Raw genomic sequence first — 18,194 nt, 5'->3', positions numbered from 1 at the left:
TTCAGAATTTGACAGCCAGAATCCTGTATTGCTTTTAGATGCCACTTTTAAAGGTGCTATGTAAAATAAAGTAATATATTTACAGTAATTTAAAATATATATTTAAAGTAATAATTTAACAATACATGTAAATCTTTTATGATATGTCTTTGTTGTTAATGTCTGTAATATGTCTGTAGATTGTCTCTTATTTTTAGTTTTTGTTAATTTTTGTTTATTTTGTTAATTTTATAAAGGAGAGTATAATAGAGAGTCCTCATTACCCCCATCTTGATTAAAATTGCAAATTTGTGTTTCATAAAATACTTTTATTTTTCACAATCCGACAATGCAAGGCAGAATTCACATTCACTGCGCCCAACATCCTTACAGATCAGCAAGGATCAAGGAAGAAAACGATTATCACGCCCGGCTTTTCAATGGAATTGCTTTAACTTGTTAATGTGTCTAACACATTTCCTGGCGTATTGTTTTGTCAGTGTTGTAAATAAGATGATAGCTTTTTTTTCCCACGTATTAGCTCATCAGTATAGTACACGTTTATCTGTACCATATGTTGGTTCAGACAACTTACTGCACTATAGCTTTGGTAAGGAGATGGACTATGATCAAAACCACAAAGACTCTCTCACACCAAATAATGAAGATGAAAAGAAACGGGAAGTCAACACGAGATATTGTACAGCATTTGGCTTCCATGGACGTCTTTGTTTGTGAAAGCACAGTGAGATGACATTATAAAGGGGAGAGTAGGCAAAGAGAATCTAAACCAAGGACGATTCAAAGGTAAATAACTTTCTAAAAATACTTAATTACATATAAATACAACTACACACATTAATTTTAAAACTAACTAACTGTTGATCTCTTTTTTAGTGTCGTATTGTGCGAGCCATTGACAGACTGATGGATGAAAATGATGAGCTATCAGCGGTGCAAGTTCAAAGATAGCTGTGGGCTGACCTCGGGGCGAGCGTGAGTCCGACATCGATAAGGAGAGTGCGCAAAGGGCTTGGATGGAGATATAAAAAAACAACACATGCCCAATGATAAGGATAAAAAATAAAGAGGAAAGGCTCAAACAAGAGCTTCAATGGATTGAACAGGGAAAGGCATTTCATGATGTACTTTTCACTGATGAAACAACAGTGGCTCTGGAACAGTTTTCAACTATGTCGTTTTATAAAAAGGGGAGATATGTGAAAAAGCCAAGACTTCCAGTGAAGGTTCACTTCTGGGGGGGGGTATATCTAGAAGAGGCTCGGTACCACTTCTTATTTTCGAAGGAATTATGGATCGTGAATTCTTTGAGTAAGTCATGGTCAAACAGTATGCTGCCCCATACATCAGGGAGCACTTTGAATGAAGGCACCGTTTCTTTCAGGACAATGATCCAAAACACACAGCAGCAAAGGTGAGGCTTATAGCAGAGGGAGTGAACAGGGTGAAAACTCCAGCTGAATCCCCAGATCTAAATCCAATAGAGATGGTATGAAATTCCCTGAAAGACTATGTTCGGAAAACTGCTAAACCCAGCACAAAGCAAGAACTGATCAATGCGATTTACAAGTTCTGGTAGGAAGAACTGACAGAACAAAATTGCAACAATTTTATTAACAGGCTGTTTTGTGTTCTTCCTAAGATTGTTGAGTGGAAGGGGAGGGGGGGGGGTCATTCGGGAATGTGAGTTCTGTGAGTCAGATTGTGAATAAATAAAAGCATTATATTAAAAACACGTTTGCAATTTTAATCAAGATGGGGTTAATGGGGACTCTCTATTATATTGTAGCACATTCACCTTGCGCTGCGGCTGAAGAGCGCCCGGCTAGGGAATGCGCCGAGGGGCAGGACGGGAGTTGTAGTGGTCAGGGTGGGGACTAGGAGAGCCGCTGACCCATTGCAAAACAGTCGGACAGTTTGGTGAGGTCGCCCAGATTATACTTGTACCCATTATATTTGCACCCAACTGGGGGGGGGGGGGGGCATTCGGGAATGTGAGTTCTGTGAGTCAGATTATGAATGAATAAAAGCATTTTATTAAAAACGTGTTTGCATTTCTTTGGGTGCTGTACCAGCTGTATAATAATGCCACAATATGTCTTTTATGTGTCGCAAAACAACTGACTTGCTTTAACAAAATATATTTACTAATCCTTTCGCATGGCAATCTACCTGAATGCCTGAAAGTTCTGAGAGGAAGAACTGACGGAACAAAGTTGCAACAATTTTATTAACAGACTTTAAAATTGTTGAGCGGGGGTGGGCATTTGGGAATGTGAGTTATGTAAGTCAGACTGTGAATAAATAAAAGCATTTTATTAAAAAAACGTTTGCAATTTCAATCAAGATCGGATTAATGGGGACACTCTATTATATTGAAGCACATTCACCTTGCGCTGCAGCTGAAGAGCGTAAAGCTAGGGAATGCGCTGAGGGGCAGGACAGGAGTAGTGGTCAGGGTGGGGACTTGGAGAGCTGCTGACCCATTGCATTGCATTGCATAAAGTTTCGTGAGATCGCCCGGATTATACAGATGCAGCCATTCAAAACAAGCGGGCGATACTGCATTATTTTGCGGTGCACTTCTCGCGGTGTAACGCAAGTTACTGCATATTCTCGTATAGTACCGCATGATACCGCATGTTACCGCAAGTAAAAAAATAGTATCCGGAATTTCCACAAGGTGGAGCTAATAAAGCTCAACCTCTCATGTTTGAGCTGTCGCCATCAAAGTCTTTACCGAAGATATTAGTAATAGTATTTACAGTATAATGAATGACCTTGGACAAGCTGTAAACTCAAAGTATTGCCCTGGTCCACATTCTTTTTTTCATTGACCGTGTTTGTAAAAGTAACACCACAGCATTTTGTTGATCCAATCACGCATTTGTTTTCAATCATGCAAAGTACAGTAATTTTTGAGAATCTCCGATTCACCATGCCTTTCACATGCTCATAAAATATATTGATTTAGGAACATAAACATATTACTGTATGCAAAACTGTACTGTATACAGTATGTATATGTATATTTAATGTCTTTACTGTGCCCGTTTAAGTATTGAATATTTATATGGAATTTTACCACTGAAGGGAAATCTTAGTAGCTGAGCATAAAAAGAATAGGAGCATAACGTGTGTGAAGGCCATAAATGATATTAATTTTGGAACATAAACATACAGTATTACAGTATATGGCTGGTCTCCGTACTTTAAACAAAAAATACCCACCAGTATTCCATTTCTCCCTAAACATTTTAAGCATTGAAGTCTTTAACTAACATCTGAAATAACGTGTATAAAAAGTGGTAGTTTTAAGCTTTTCTGCAAATACGCTCGATACCGTAGTCAACAAGCATACTTTTAGAATTTGATTATAGGGAATATAATATGGAATCGCGTATCTAAAGAAACTAGTAACGATATAATTATACAGTATTCATGTACTGCAACACAAGAATAGTAAACGCTGTACAATGTCTGTTGATACTGTATACAGATGCAGCCATTCAAAGTGCGCGTTACAGACACGTACTGCAGGTGGCGTCGCTCAGTGTGACGCAAGATGACGTGTGGCACCGCAGTACGTGATTGGTTGACCAACAGGGGCACTCGTGGTCCGTTGGTCTGTCGTAGAAAGACTTACAGTAATCGTCTTTGCTGTGCCCGTTGTAGATATTGAATTTTACCACTGAAGGGAAATCTTAGTAGCTGAGCATAAAAAGAATAGGAGCATACTGTAACGCGTGTGAAGGCCATAAACGATATTAATTTTGGAACATAAACATACAGTATATAGCTGGTCTTGGTACTTTAAAGAAAAAAATACACACCAGTATTCCATTTCTCCCTAACGATTTTAAGCATCGAAGTATTTAACTAGCATGTGAAATAGCGTGTGAAAAAGTGGTAGTTTTAAGCTTTTCTGCTAATATAATATGGAATCGCGTATCTAAAGAATTTAATAACGGTATTCGTGTGCTGCGACAGGGCTGTGTAGGGCTGTTTCGCCTGCCTGTTCATGCGAGCTGTCTTGTAGCCGACTGGTCTAGGTGCGTGACTACCAGCTGGCAGGTTGTGTGTTCGAATCCAGCTGGTGCTAGACTTTTCTTTTAACAAACATTTCTTCGAAAAAATAGAATAGCGATATTATGGACAATCAATTGACTTTTATATTTCAAAATATCGCAACATGATCGATATTTGCGATATTTTGAACATATCTTCCCTTCTGACAGCGGTTCCTGCTTCTATTGTGTGTGTGTGTGCAACAGAGTAAATTTTTATAGAGAAATGGAGGCTGGACAGTATGCGTTACAATATAAACATTTATATTGATTTAAATCGTGTTCTGATTTAAATCGCAAACGCGTGTTTAATTATATGTGTTTTTTAATCATAATCAGGCTAATGCAACATAAATTGATACAGTATCTTTGTCTTCTAAGTATCTTAATAAACTTTCAGCATAGCTTTCTACCCGTCAAGATTTATATTTCTTGGGATTTTGGGATCAAATGTGGAAGGATTAGATTATAATCGTTTTTATTTGTCAAATAAGTGATTGTATTTCTGAATGTTATGTGACACCTACAGTAGTTCACTGCTTTAAATACATCGAATTAAGAAAGTTATGTGTAGCACTTTAGAACTTTTTTCTGAACCAGGGAAAATCTGATCATGTTTCTCTATAACAATAATAAAAAACTTTATTTTACATATCGCCTTTAAAAGTGGCATCTCAAAGCAATATAGTAGATCGAAAAACAGTTAAAAGGGACCAAATTAAATACCAGACAATCGCAAACGCGTTTTCAATAAAATTATTTTATTCATTCAGCAGTTTGTGAGAGGGACATCCAGCAGGGAGAGACACACACACACCGGTTTTCATTGACAAAATTGTTTTTTTTCAATTCCTCTTGTCTAACAGGAATGTTTTGTTTGTGGACAGACTGTTAGACAAGAGGAAAAGACCGCCTCCTCCTACGAAGCATTAATCGCGTATCTAAGGAAAATTGCAGTATACCTTTGTTCATGCACATCATTATACAGTACAGTATCTCAATTTGTATTTCGATAAAAAAAAATCGTTTGCCCAGCCACTACTGTTGTTATTGTTTTTATCCTGTAAAGCGTTTCCTTTTTCTGCGTTTTCCATTTCCTTTTTCTGATCACTCGCTTTCTGGATACACATCTCACCTGTCCTGTTCTTTGTTTTCCTGGTTTGCTGATTATGCCTGCTGCGGTCCACTCCTACCCTCACACCTAAAGAATACTATTTTAAATTTCTTGGCGCAGTTCATTAACCCTTGTATGTGCTGTCCGCGCCGAAAATGCAATTAAAAAAAAGTCAAAAAACGCGCTCAAAATACAATTTATAGCTTAATAAGATACACTCCACAGGCAAATTTAATCCGGTGGCGCTGTGTGTTAGTTTCCTGACTCCCATTATTTAAACTGCGACACTGATCATTCATCTCTAAATAAACTTTATTTTATATAGCGTTTTAAGCGAATAGGTAATTAGATTGCTCATAAACCTAATCGCTTTTTCTACATAAACACAGCGTGATTGCTCTCTGAAAATGCTTTTCCTTTATTTTTAAAGTAGGCTCAGATTTCAACTATAGATCGTATTATTATAAACTTTCTTGGAAAAATGTATTTTATGTAAACCATGTTTGCTATTAATTCATTTAGGGCTAAAATACGTTCATTGTCTTCCAATCGAGTCGAGCTGACATTGGAAGCCTGCCACACCCGGACTTTAAACCAACGCATTAGCACGTCAAAGCCCGTATTGGTATTGAGCCAGTATTGTCTTTAGTATTCCCCCCCTCTCCCCTCAATTCAATTCAATTCAAGGTGTTTTATTTGCATGACAGATGGGTACAAGCAGTGTTGGGTATGTATATTGTAATGCTTACGGCAGACAGGCACTGTGTAAGAGCCGGCGCACCAGAGCAGCGCACCGAGGGAGCGTCTGCATTTATAACTTAGTTTTTAAAATTAGTCAAGCAATATGAAGCATCTCCTTTTACGTTTAAGTCCCTTAAATACATTGAGCACAGCTTTCTCACCACTTAAGATTGCTTTTGATACCATCCTTACACAAAGCAGAAGGGAGATCTTAGTGCCTGAGCATAAAAAGAATAGGAGCATACTGCAACGCGTGTGAAGTCCATAAATGATATTAATTTTGGAACTTAAACATACAGTATATGGCTGGTCTCGGTACTTTAAAGAAAACATACACACCAGTATTCCATTTCTCCCTAAACATTTTAAGCATCGAAGTCTTTAACTAACGCGATACCGGAGTCAACAAGCATACTTTTAGAATTTGATTAAAAGGGAATATAATATGGAATCGCATATCTCAAGAAATTAATAACGATATAATTATATTCATGTTGCAAAAGAACTGCAACGGACATAAAAACTCCCTTGCTTTTAACAGAGCGTTCCATAATTTCTAACTACGAAAATGCCAGGTGAAAGGATTTGTAAACATATTTTGTTAAAGCGAGTCAGTTTTTTCCGCAACACATAAAAGACATTTTTCCAAGAAAGTTTAGCCTTTGTCACTAATGAAACCACTAAATAAAGACATAAATATAGAAATCTTAAGATTTGTTTTATTTAATGTTGGTAGCAGGATGAACTGTCAGAGTGTATATTTTGTCGCAGAGTTGCTGCAAGATGTTAACAGTGAAAAAGGTATTTAGAAATGAGTTATTTCAAGATGAAAATTTTCAGAATAATTGCAAATCTAGCAGGATAGAGAAAGCACAGAAAACTGGCAGTTAGATTGATCAGATTAGTATGAAAAGTCATTTAGCAAAGGGAATGAGAAGAGTGACAAACTAGTATACTTTAGATCTTTTTAAATCTGATCATGTTTCCCTATAACAATAATAAAAAACTTTATTTGATATATCACCATTAAAGGTGGCATCTCAAAGCAATACAGTAGATGTAAAAACAGATAAAAGGACCACAGATTACAAAGTAAATGCATATAAGAAAGACAAGCAGTTAGAGGTGCTACCAAAATTAGAAAATAAAGCAGATACAGACACTAAGTCTTCTGAAAAGAAAGGTTCTGAGGTTAGATTTAAACTGGCCCTGGTGTGTGTGTGTTTGTGTCTGTCTGTCCTGTGATGGACTGGCGCTATGTCCAGGGTGTATTCTGCCTTGTGTCCGTCGCTTACTGGGATAGGCTCCAAATCCTCTGTACTGGATAAAGAGATTAGAAATGGATGGAAGTAAAGGCACTGTGTGGATGGAACTATACACAGTGTTAGAAACCCACTATGAAATGGCAGCATCTCACTGAGAATAAAACATTTTATAGGGCTGGCTTAAGGAAACAGCCTTTCCACCTCTCTTGCACATCAGTATCCATACCTAGTTATTTAAACAAATTGCCTCTAATTATAAACATCTTAATATGCTGGCTCTGTGGATCCGCATCAGCTATGTTTGCCCATTCCTTCAATTCATGTGCATCCAACACACAGTTCAAAGCTAGCAACTACACAAAATCTAAAATATGAGCTCTACTTGCCACTTACAATACCAACAGTACCAGCTAACTTTAGTAGTGACATTTTCATGGATCTTTTTAACAATAAAATTTACAACATCAGACTTCAGACACAATTAAACAGGGCTCAAAAAAGTCTGGTACAAACATTTTCAGCATGGAATAAACCTTTACTTTAATGGTATAAACCTTAAATGGATTCATATTCTCAATAAGATTTGGTGCTCAGTAACATGACTTAGAAAATGACAGAAGACATACGTATCATGCTTATCCTTCTATTTTTCATAATCGTAAACTCCTTAAGGCAGTTACATTTTCTCTGTTCTGACCTGGAGTTACAGAGAAATTTAAATTCTAATAAGAGATTTGTAATGAGGAAAGTCATACCAATCACTCATACCAGGATTTGCAATCACAATACAAATACTTTCTTTCTGTATGTGTTTATTTTGCAGTTTGAGTCTATGGCATTCCTTTGGGGGTCTATACTCCAAGGCATGACTTTTTTATGGGAACATGACATTTTTTTAAAGTCTTTTAATGCAAGCTTCATATAAACCCTTAGCAGTGGTTACTGTCTGGAGCAGGTACTTGAATGGCACAGATTCATTGAAATGATTCAATTTCTTTTGAAAATATTTGGGATAATACATATTCTAGAAATCACAGCCGTTGAATTATCCAGAAATTAATTTCTCTCAGGGTGTATTTAACCCCTCATGGATGGCATTGTATGAAATGAGTTTGAAGTTCCCCATTTGCCTCTATTATGAGATGCTGTGGACACTATTTTATACATTTTAGGAGTGTCCATAGGAAGGTATGTTCTAGAAAGAGTGAACTTCTGTTTTGCCATTATTTTTAATAGGGGCGTTACATGTTTACACTTGGTGCTCCTACTAGAGGAGAGGATATGATTAATCTAGGCTTATCACAGAAACTGAAACACATCTGGTTGGTGAGTCTACTGTGGGTAAAATGTTACTGGTACCGCATGTTGTAAAGCTCGGTATTTTCTCTCTTGGCCTGACTTTTTTTAATGTCTGAGTGTTAGAATCCATGTTGTTGCTGGTAAGGGAATGGTAGGTGCTGTCATTGACACAGTCAAAGCCTTGTACAGAGATACCATTGTAGCTGTTTGACAGTATTTTAGATGCCCTTAGTTAAAAGCATGGGAGGAAGTACTGCCAAGGGAAGGGGGGGGAGCAAGGATTTTTTCTTTGAGTTTGTGAGGTTATTTTTTGTTATATTGTGTTTCAGAAAGCAAGAAAATAAGATTTACTGTATGATAAAAAGAGAAAGAGCTGGAGTAGATCCTCAGATCAGTTTGCTACCAGCAATCAAACAAAAAAATGGAAAGAATTGTCTCCTCCTGATTGGAACCTTTCTTACTGTCTTATTATAATTTATCAGGCTACCTTTTAATTTCCACTGAGAGAAGGAAGTCACTTGTCATGCAGCTATTTTATTCTTCATTGCACAATATGCTCTAAGTTAGCAAATGAAACATGAAATAAATCAAGAATACGATTAACATGAATGTATAAACATTCAAACTATACTTTATCACATTTAATTATTGGGTTAGCTTTTTATTGAGCCAAAATGTTATAAATGTGTGAACGTCTGTAAAATTGAAATATTTATATTTTTCTCTTTTCTGTTACCTGCCTGACAGCATTTTGTATCCCATTCTGTGTATTACTGGAAAATATTAGACCCAACCTAAAGAATTCATGGGGGTAGTGGGACACAGTACTGCAAAGAGTCTCCTAAAGGGACAGAGATATTAGTACTTATGTGTTTGAGTCTGGAGAATATAGTAAACTCTAAACATTAAGGGAATGCATGGAATCGGAAAATATAAATTGCATAGTACACAAGACTTAACTGGTTTTATTCTAGGAAAGCAGACAAGACTGAGTCATGGGACTCAGGGGATCCAAGGCTAGACTGAGTATAATAGGCTTCGGGCTTCTATTGTGACATCTACTGTAAATTACAGAAATGTTAAAAGTAAACAAAATAAAGTAACTAAAATGTGGTCTGAAATCACCCCTTTAGACACCCCTTTTACTTCACTGGTGTCAGATATGAAAGGCAATAGTCTCCCGTTCTGTCTGCTGTGTGTTGCAGCAGAGGGACTCCCTGCAGCTGAAAGGGGCAGAGTAACTTGCATGCCCTCTAGTACAGTTTACACATGCACGACTTTAAAAGCTAGCAAGACAGGTTTCGATTCACATTAGCTGGCGAGCCTTGTTAAAAAACGAATGATAATGTAACATGCCACTGTTCATGAACAAAGTTATACTGAGATTTCCTAAGATACGTGATTAAAAAATAAATAAATAAAAATTTGAATCTCCTGCGGAACACATTCCATAAGAATCAGCGGTTTTACAGTATATATCGCCTTTAAAGGTGGCTTCTCAAAACGCTTTACGGGATAAAAACAACCAGAACAGCAGCAACAACAATATTGTATTTCGTTGCATTTTGAAAACCAAGTAATAACTTAACTATACAGTACGTGCAAACGTTTCGTATGTTGCTGTCGTGAATGCCTGCGTACCCATAAGTATTTTATTTGCCTTGAGTCTGTCTACAGTATCTCTGTCCCACTACCCCCCTCTCTCCCTCAATTCAATTCAATTCAAGGTGTTTTATTTGCATGACAGATGGGTACAATTCTTGTTGGGAATGTATACTTTGATATTTACACCCAGCGTGGCACCGAGGGAGCGTCTGCATTTATAACTTGGTTTTTAAAATTAGTCAAGCAATATGAAGCATCTCCTTTAACTTTTAAGTCCCTTAAATACATTGAGCACAGCTTTCTCACCATCCTTACACAAAGCAGAAACTGTCCGATGACTCACAGTACAAGTGGAAAGATTACAGATTTTAATCGTCTTTAATTTTGTCTTTAATTTTGCCTGTGGAGTGTATCTTATTAAGCTATAAATTGTATTTTGAGCGCGTTTTTTGACTTTTTTTTAATTGCATTTTCGGCGCGGACAGCACATACAAGGGTTAATGAACTGCGCCAAGAAATTTAAAATAGTATTCTTTAGGTGTGAGGGTAGGAGTGGACCGCAGCAGGCATAATCAGCAAACCAGGAAAACAAAGAACAGGACAGGTGAGATGTGTATCCAGAAAGCGAGTGATCAGAAAAAGGAAATGGAAAACGCAGAAAAAGGAAACGCTTTACAGGATAAAAACAATAACAACAGTAGTGGCTGGGCAAACGATTTTTTTTATCGAAATACAAATTGAGATACTGTACTGTATAATGATGTGCATGAACAAAGGTATACTGCAATTTTCCTTAGATACGCGATTAATGCTTCGTAGGAGGAGGCGGTCTTTTCCTCTTGTCTAACAGTCTGTCCACAAACAAAACATTCCTGTTAGACAAGAGGAATTGAAAAAAAACAATTTTGTCAATGAAAACCGGTGTGTGTGTGTCTCTCCCTGCTGGATGTCCCTCTCACAAACTGCTGAATGAATAAAATAATTTTATTGAAAACGCGTTTGCGATTGTCTGGTATTTAATTTGGTCCCTTTTAACTGTTTTTCGATCTACTGTATTGCTTTGAGATGCCACTTTTAAAGGCGATATGTAAAATAAAGTTTTTTATTATTGTTATAGAGAAACATGATCAGATTTTCCCTGGTTCAGAAAAAAGTTCTAAAGTGCTACACATAACTTTCTTAATTCGATGTATTTAAAGCAGTGAACTACTGTAGGTGTCACATAACATTCAGAAATACAATCACGTATTTGACAAATAAAAACGATTATAATCTAATCCTTCCACATTTGATCCCAAAATCCCAAGAAATATAAATCTTGACGGGTAGAAAGCTATGCTGAAAGTTTATTAAGATACTTAGAAGACAAAGATACTGTATCAATTTATGTTGCATTAGCCTGATTATGATTAAAAAACACATATAATTAAACACGCGTTTGCGATTTAAATCAGAACACGATTTAAATCAATATAAATGTTTATATTGTAACGCATACTGTCCAGCCTCCATTTCTCTATAAAAATTTACTCTGTTGCACACACACACACAATAGAAGCAGGAACCGCTGTCAGAAGGGAAGATATGTTCAAAATATCGCAAATATCGATCATGTTGCGATATTTTGAAATATAAAAGTCAATTGATTGTCCATAATATCGCTATTCTATTTTTTCGAAGAAATGTTTGTTAAAAGAAAAGTCTAGCACCAGCTGGATTCGAACACACAACCTGCCAGCTGGTAGTCACGCACCTAGACCAGTCGGCTACAAGACAGCTCGCATGAACAGGCAGGCGAAACAGCCCTACACAGCCCTGTCGCAGCACACGAATACCGTTATTAAATTCTTTAGATATGCGATTCCATATTATATTAGCAGAAAAGCTTAAAACTACCACTTTTTCACACGCTATTTCACATGCTAGTTAAATACTTCGATGCTTAAAATCGTTAGGGAGAAATGGAATACTGGTGTGTATTTTTCCTTTAAAGTGCCGATTCCTGGAATCTGACTGGCTGACACCCCTCTGAAGTGGTTCCATAAAATCTGGTATACGGAAAAGAAAGCGTTGATAAATACAAGTGTCTTTTAATACACTCTTTGCTGTGCTCTTGAGGATCCTTGTGATATTTTAAGCTCTAGTTGAATGATAGGTGTCGCATTTTAAATCATTTTCGTAGTTAGAAATTATGAAACGCCCTGTTAAAAGCAAGGAAGTTTTTATGCCCGTTGAAGTAAAACAAAATGCCTGACAAAGTATGGCTTGGACAGATTCCAAGTGCTTGTACAAATGTGCTAAAGAAATTATACTTTGAGTATACAGCTTGTCGAAGTCATCCATTATTAATACTATTAGTAATATCTTCAGTAAAGGCTTTGATGCATAAATATTTCTGATAAAGGCAGGTTGTGTACTTTTGTCCAACTGAGCAATCTTGCTTTCATAAAATATACCAACATTTTAATGACTGATGATTAACATGCTGTAATACACAGTTCAAAATTAAAGGCTCAAATGCTGTACATGAGAGGTTAAGCTCCCCCTGGCGGTTTTACAAGGCGACGCCGGATAGTTAACCACGTGACACCACGTTAACTGCGTCATACCGCGTGATACTGTGACACGCCCACCGGGGTATGCCGCGAAATACCTCACTCATTTTGAATGGCTGCATCTGTATGTAGGGCTGTTTCACCATTCTTCATGTGACTGTGTGAGTAGCCTGGTTGTCTAGGTGCTGGACTTGTAAATGACAAGTTGGCTGTTCAAATCCAGCTGGATTTCTTTGAAAAAATAGAATAGCAAAATTATAGACAATTAATTGACTTTTTATATTTCTAAATATCACAACATGTTCGAATCTAAGTCATTTTTTAATAACAATGAATAGTCACCTTCTTTCCTTCCAATTTCCACCCTATCCCTGTGTAGCTACCTGAATATAAATATAGGTGCTGTATTAGCGTGACCGATGGGTACAATCAGTGTTGTACCCTCCTGAACTATTAATGTCTGTAATATGTCTGTTTTACTTTTATTTTTTTGCTTTGTTTCATGCTAATTTTATTATTTTTATTTGCTTTGGCAACTCTGATTGTACCCATCGGCTATGCTTATGAAGCACCTTGTACTGTAAATGTCTGTAATAGAACAAGTAATAGGTTTATTCCATGCTACATTGTAGTGACACCTGAAGAAGGCTCCACGGCCAAAACATTGTGTTTTCTTTCTTCTCTTTTTAGCATGGAATAAAACTATTACTTGTTCCTTTGCAGCTTACGCATGCTGTATGCAGCTACCTACCTGTATTAAATCTAGTTCACTCAGTAGTTTAAACTAAGTGTAATATGCTATGAGGAGGAATGTATGAAGCTACTCTCACATTTTTATGAAAGCCATAGTTTTTTAAATTTTTTAAGTCATGGGTGCTTCTACAGTTGTGAGGTCTGCTTAAAGGACCCAGAGAATCTAAAAGTTTCACAGCTCAAGGGCAAACAAACAAATTAACAAACAAATTATGCCTAGGGATGTTTTTTTACAGCAAGAAATTATGTTGTGTCTGTACAACTGAAACACATTTTGGAGTAAAAATAATAATTAATAATAACTGCTTACACTTATATAGCGCTTTTTCTGGACATTCCACACAAAGCTCTTTACAGGTAATGGGGAGTCCCCTCCACCACCACCGATGAGCAGCATCCACCTGGATGATGCGATGGCAGCCATAGTGCACCAGAACGCTCACCACACATCAGCTATTAGTGGGGAGGAGAGCAGAGTAATGAAGCCAATTCATAGATGGGGATTATTAGGAAGCCATGATTGGTAAGGGCCAATGGGAAATTTGGCCAGGAAACCGGGGTTACACCCCTACTCTTTTCAAGAAACGCCCTGGGATTTTTTAATGACCGCAGAGAGTCAGAACCTCGGTTTTACGTCTCATCCGAAGGACAGACCCTTTTTACAGTATAGTGTCCCCATCACTATATTGGGGCATTAGGACCCACACAGACCGCAGAGTGAGCGCCCCCCTACCGGCCCCACTAACACTGCTTCCAGCAGCAACCTTAGTTTTTCGCAGGAGGTCTCCCATCCTGTACTTTCACAATGTTTTTAACGACACCCACATCATTATCGACAATGAAAATGTCTCTGGAACAGGCATACTGTATAAATGATAAAAGGCTAAGGAGAAAAAAAGTCTCCACTGGAGCACATCTGCAATAGAAAACAACCGGTTTGACAAATTTGACATCTCTGGAGCGTTGAGTATATATCCAACATAGTGAGCTCATTTGCAAGGCTATTAAGGTTGATTGAGTTACTGTAACAGTCCGGGTGTGGCGAGTTTCTACTGTCTCCTGACTGTCTTGGGTGAAAGGAATCTGTCTTTCATTGGAAGACAATGAACCTATTCTACTCGTACATGAGAATATTATATAAATACACCAAGGGATTGGGCTCAAATTACAAAAAAATCCGCAAGCCTGCACTACAGCGGCCATAGTATGGAGACAAAGACTTTTTACAGGAAGAGACTTCCTGTAAAAATATACAGTATACAGTGGTGCTTCAGCTGCCTCGGCTTGCAAAGTATGAAGGGTAAGCAAATACAGTAGGCTTCATCTGAAATACGCGATTATAGTGCATATTACAAGGTATTATTGCTGTATTGAATTATAAATATTTCTTCGCAGCCTGTTCTTCAGGAAAACACCACACACGTGAAACGATCTTCGAAGACTACCACGACAGTAAAAAAGAAAGCGGTAAGACGGATGAAAAGAAAAGTTTATTTTGATGTCTGTTCCGCAACTGATGAATACTACTGTGTGACTTTATTTCTTACATGGGGTGCCAACCTGTACAAGCAGCATCTGTGTGAAGACTTTTCGGCAGCAGCAGGAGCAGTACGACTCATTACTGGGGAGGATTGGGAGGTTGGAGACACTCCTGAAGATGCAGAAGCCAGAGACAGTTTGTTCCGGCAGTCAAACGCTTGGGCAGCTGTCACCGAACAGACCTTCATCTCCTGATAAGTGCTTCTCCCTGGCAGGTTGCTGTGCCTGGCGGAAGGCGCATCTCCACACAGCCCTCTGCCCCCCCCTCCCCCCCCCCAGAGCACATACACCTCCTCAGGACACTCCATCCCGGCCTCTATGCTCCCACCGCCCAGGAATTGACTGATGCTGTCCCCACTGTCTATCTCCCCACAGGAAGCAACATCTACACAGCAGGATTCACAGATGCCAGTGCAACGTACAGTTCTCCCAGATATCCAACTGTTGCCCATCACTCAAGAGAAGGAGGGGGGATTGTACGTGCAGTGCATCGGCATAGATGGGAAAGCCAGAGCTGACCGCTACGCTGCTCTTGTGTTCCGAAATCTTGGGACTTTTCAAATTTACTGGGAGTGGACCACATCAGTAAATTTCGATGGGTCCAGAGGCAAAAGGGCCTTGCCTTGCAATCTCCGGGAAACCATTAGTAGCATGGTGAATTGGAGATTCTCAAAACTTATTTTGTACGATTGGAAATGAATACGTGTTCAGATCAACGGAATGCTTCGAAAAAGGAGGCACTCTTTTCCTCTAGTTTAACAGTCTGTTCAGAAACAAAACAATCCTGTTAAACAAGAGAGTGTTGCGTAACTTCTTGTCAATGAAAAAGTGTGTGTGTGTCTCTCTCTCTCTGTTGGCACAGGGGCACTGGGGCGTGGGGGGGTGATGTGCCAGCTGTACCGAAAAATAAAACACTGTTTTTCATTCAACAAGTGCCTGAGTTACTGTGTCTGTCATATATAATAATGCCACAATATTATAAATGCCCTTAGGCTTGGCAAAAGATTTTTTTAATTAATTTTAAAAAAAGAAATAAAGAATGAGGTGTAATGATGTGTTCCTGCTTAACTTAGAAATTCCATGACTTTAAAAGCTATAAAAACAAGTTTCCATAGTTAATAACCACTTTTTGTGCATGAAAAACGGGTGATTTTTCTTCCTCGTCATCAGATCTTTCTTGGAAAAATGTCTTTTATGTGTTGCAAAAAACTGACTTGCTTTAACAAAATATATATACTAATCCTTTTGCCTGGCAATCTACCTGAATGCCCAACTATCTGAGAAGCCTTCCATGAAACCAAAAGAACCACAACTGAACGTGTTTTGACAATAAGAGAGAGAAGAGAAAAATAATAAGAGAGTCCCCATTACCCCCATGTTGATTGAAATTGTAAACGCATGTTTAATTAAATGCCTTTATTGATTCACAATCTGACAATGCAACATAAATCATTATCTTTGTCTTCTAAGTATCTTAATAAACTTTCAGCATAGCTTTCTCTCCATTTAGATTTATTTCTCATACCATCACTAAACAAAGCAGGAGCGTATTGTAATTCCTCTTCGGATCAAATGTGGAAAGATTAGATTGTAGTCGTTTTTATTTTTTAAATAAATTTTTAGAAAAGTGTAATCTGTACTAAAAAGTTATATTTATTTAATACCACTTGATAGTTATATTAATAGAGATAAGAATTCAAGTTAATACTGTTTTGAATTTTAATCATTTTAAACTGTATTACAGCATCTTACACATCAAACATGAAAAAAGTCAGTATATTTTATAAAAGGAAGATTGCTCAGTTGGACAGTATAAAGCAAGTATGTTTTTTAATGTATTTAATTACTATTCTTGCAAGTGCAAACACAACATAAACTGGAATGCTACAGAGCCCTAAACAGACAATACACACTAGCTGAATATAGCTGTGTCAGGCTTCTGTGTAAAACAATAACGGATTTTAACATCATAGGGTGCTGTTTTTAAAAAGCTGTTGAGTAAAGAATATGAATTTTCATGTGTACGCTCTAGGTTTCACTTTGTTTCTTTCTCACCCACTGCGATTCGGGCACAAAGAAAGTCAGACAGGCAGAGGGAAGGATGAGTTGTGAAACTGTTACCTGTCCTGGATAAAGCGGTTAGAAAATAGGTGGATTTACACCTGTGAAAAGCGTTCCAATTTTAATGCGATATGGAAGACATTATTCATAATAAATGATCTTGTATGGTCTGTAAACTGAAAATTTATGAAGGAGACACGTTGAGTATTGACTCTTTTAAGACTTGGAAGGATATGTTAATGCGTCACTGAAGATATGATCAATAACCTTTTAAATCTGAAGGGAGATCTAAAGTGAGATCTCTCCTTTGCCCAATGGCACAGGTCCCTGCTAGCTATTCAGAGGGAAAGGCGGTGACGTCACCGCGCAGGCGAGCAGGCACAACTTCTAATGTCAGGCGGATGCATTAAATATATTTAGATCTTTGAATTAATATCATTATTGAGTTATTTAGCCTCACAACATTGTCCAATAATACTCTTCTTGTGTCTAATTTTTAGTTAAACAGGATTTGAGCTACAGACCATAAAAAAACAGGATTCACTTTTTTCACATATTGATGATAATGATATCAGTAGCAGTTTGAAATGATTCATTGTTATTAATAAATGACTTAGCTTAGAACATGTTGTGAAATTTAGAAATATAGAAAAGTCAATTGAGTGTTCATACTATTTTCTATTTTAGTTTTTCAAAGAAATGTTTATTTGTTAAAAGAAAACGTGGTGCTATAGCTGGATTTGAACACCCACCCCCTGCTTTATTTGTCAGTTAATTAAGCCATCACGCCACCAATGCAGTGACATACTAAGTAGTGAAACAGCCGTACACATATCAATAGAAAGTCTTATACTACTGTTTGTGCTACAGTACACATACACAAACTATATGATGTTAATATGGTCAGAAGGAGCACGTAAAAACATTTCCGAAATAACCACATGTAAGACTTTCATGCTTAAAATGTTTAGGAAGAAAGTAGAATACTGGTCTGTGTTTTTTCTTTAAACTATCAATACCAGTCATATACAGTTTACATAATATGTTTATGTTCCTGTTGTAACAGAAAGAATAAGTTCTGGATCCCGTGATGAAGTTAAACACATGAGTTTGTTGCATGCAAGGAACAATAAAGCCGAAGTCTTGTTTCCCGCAAGATACAACAAATCCGAAGTATTGTTCAAAGTGCGGGTAC

The sequence above is a fragment of the Atractosteus spatula genome, chromosome 9, assembly GCF_055471065.1.
Source record: "Atractosteus spatula isolate fAtrSpa1 chromosome 9, fAtrSpa1.hap1, whole genome shotgun sequence".
Taxonomy (NCBI): Eukaryota; Metazoa; Chordata; class Actinopteri; order Semionotiformes; family Lepisosteidae; genus Atractosteus; species Atractosteus spatula.
This window is presented reverse-complemented; position numbering follows the sequence as displayed.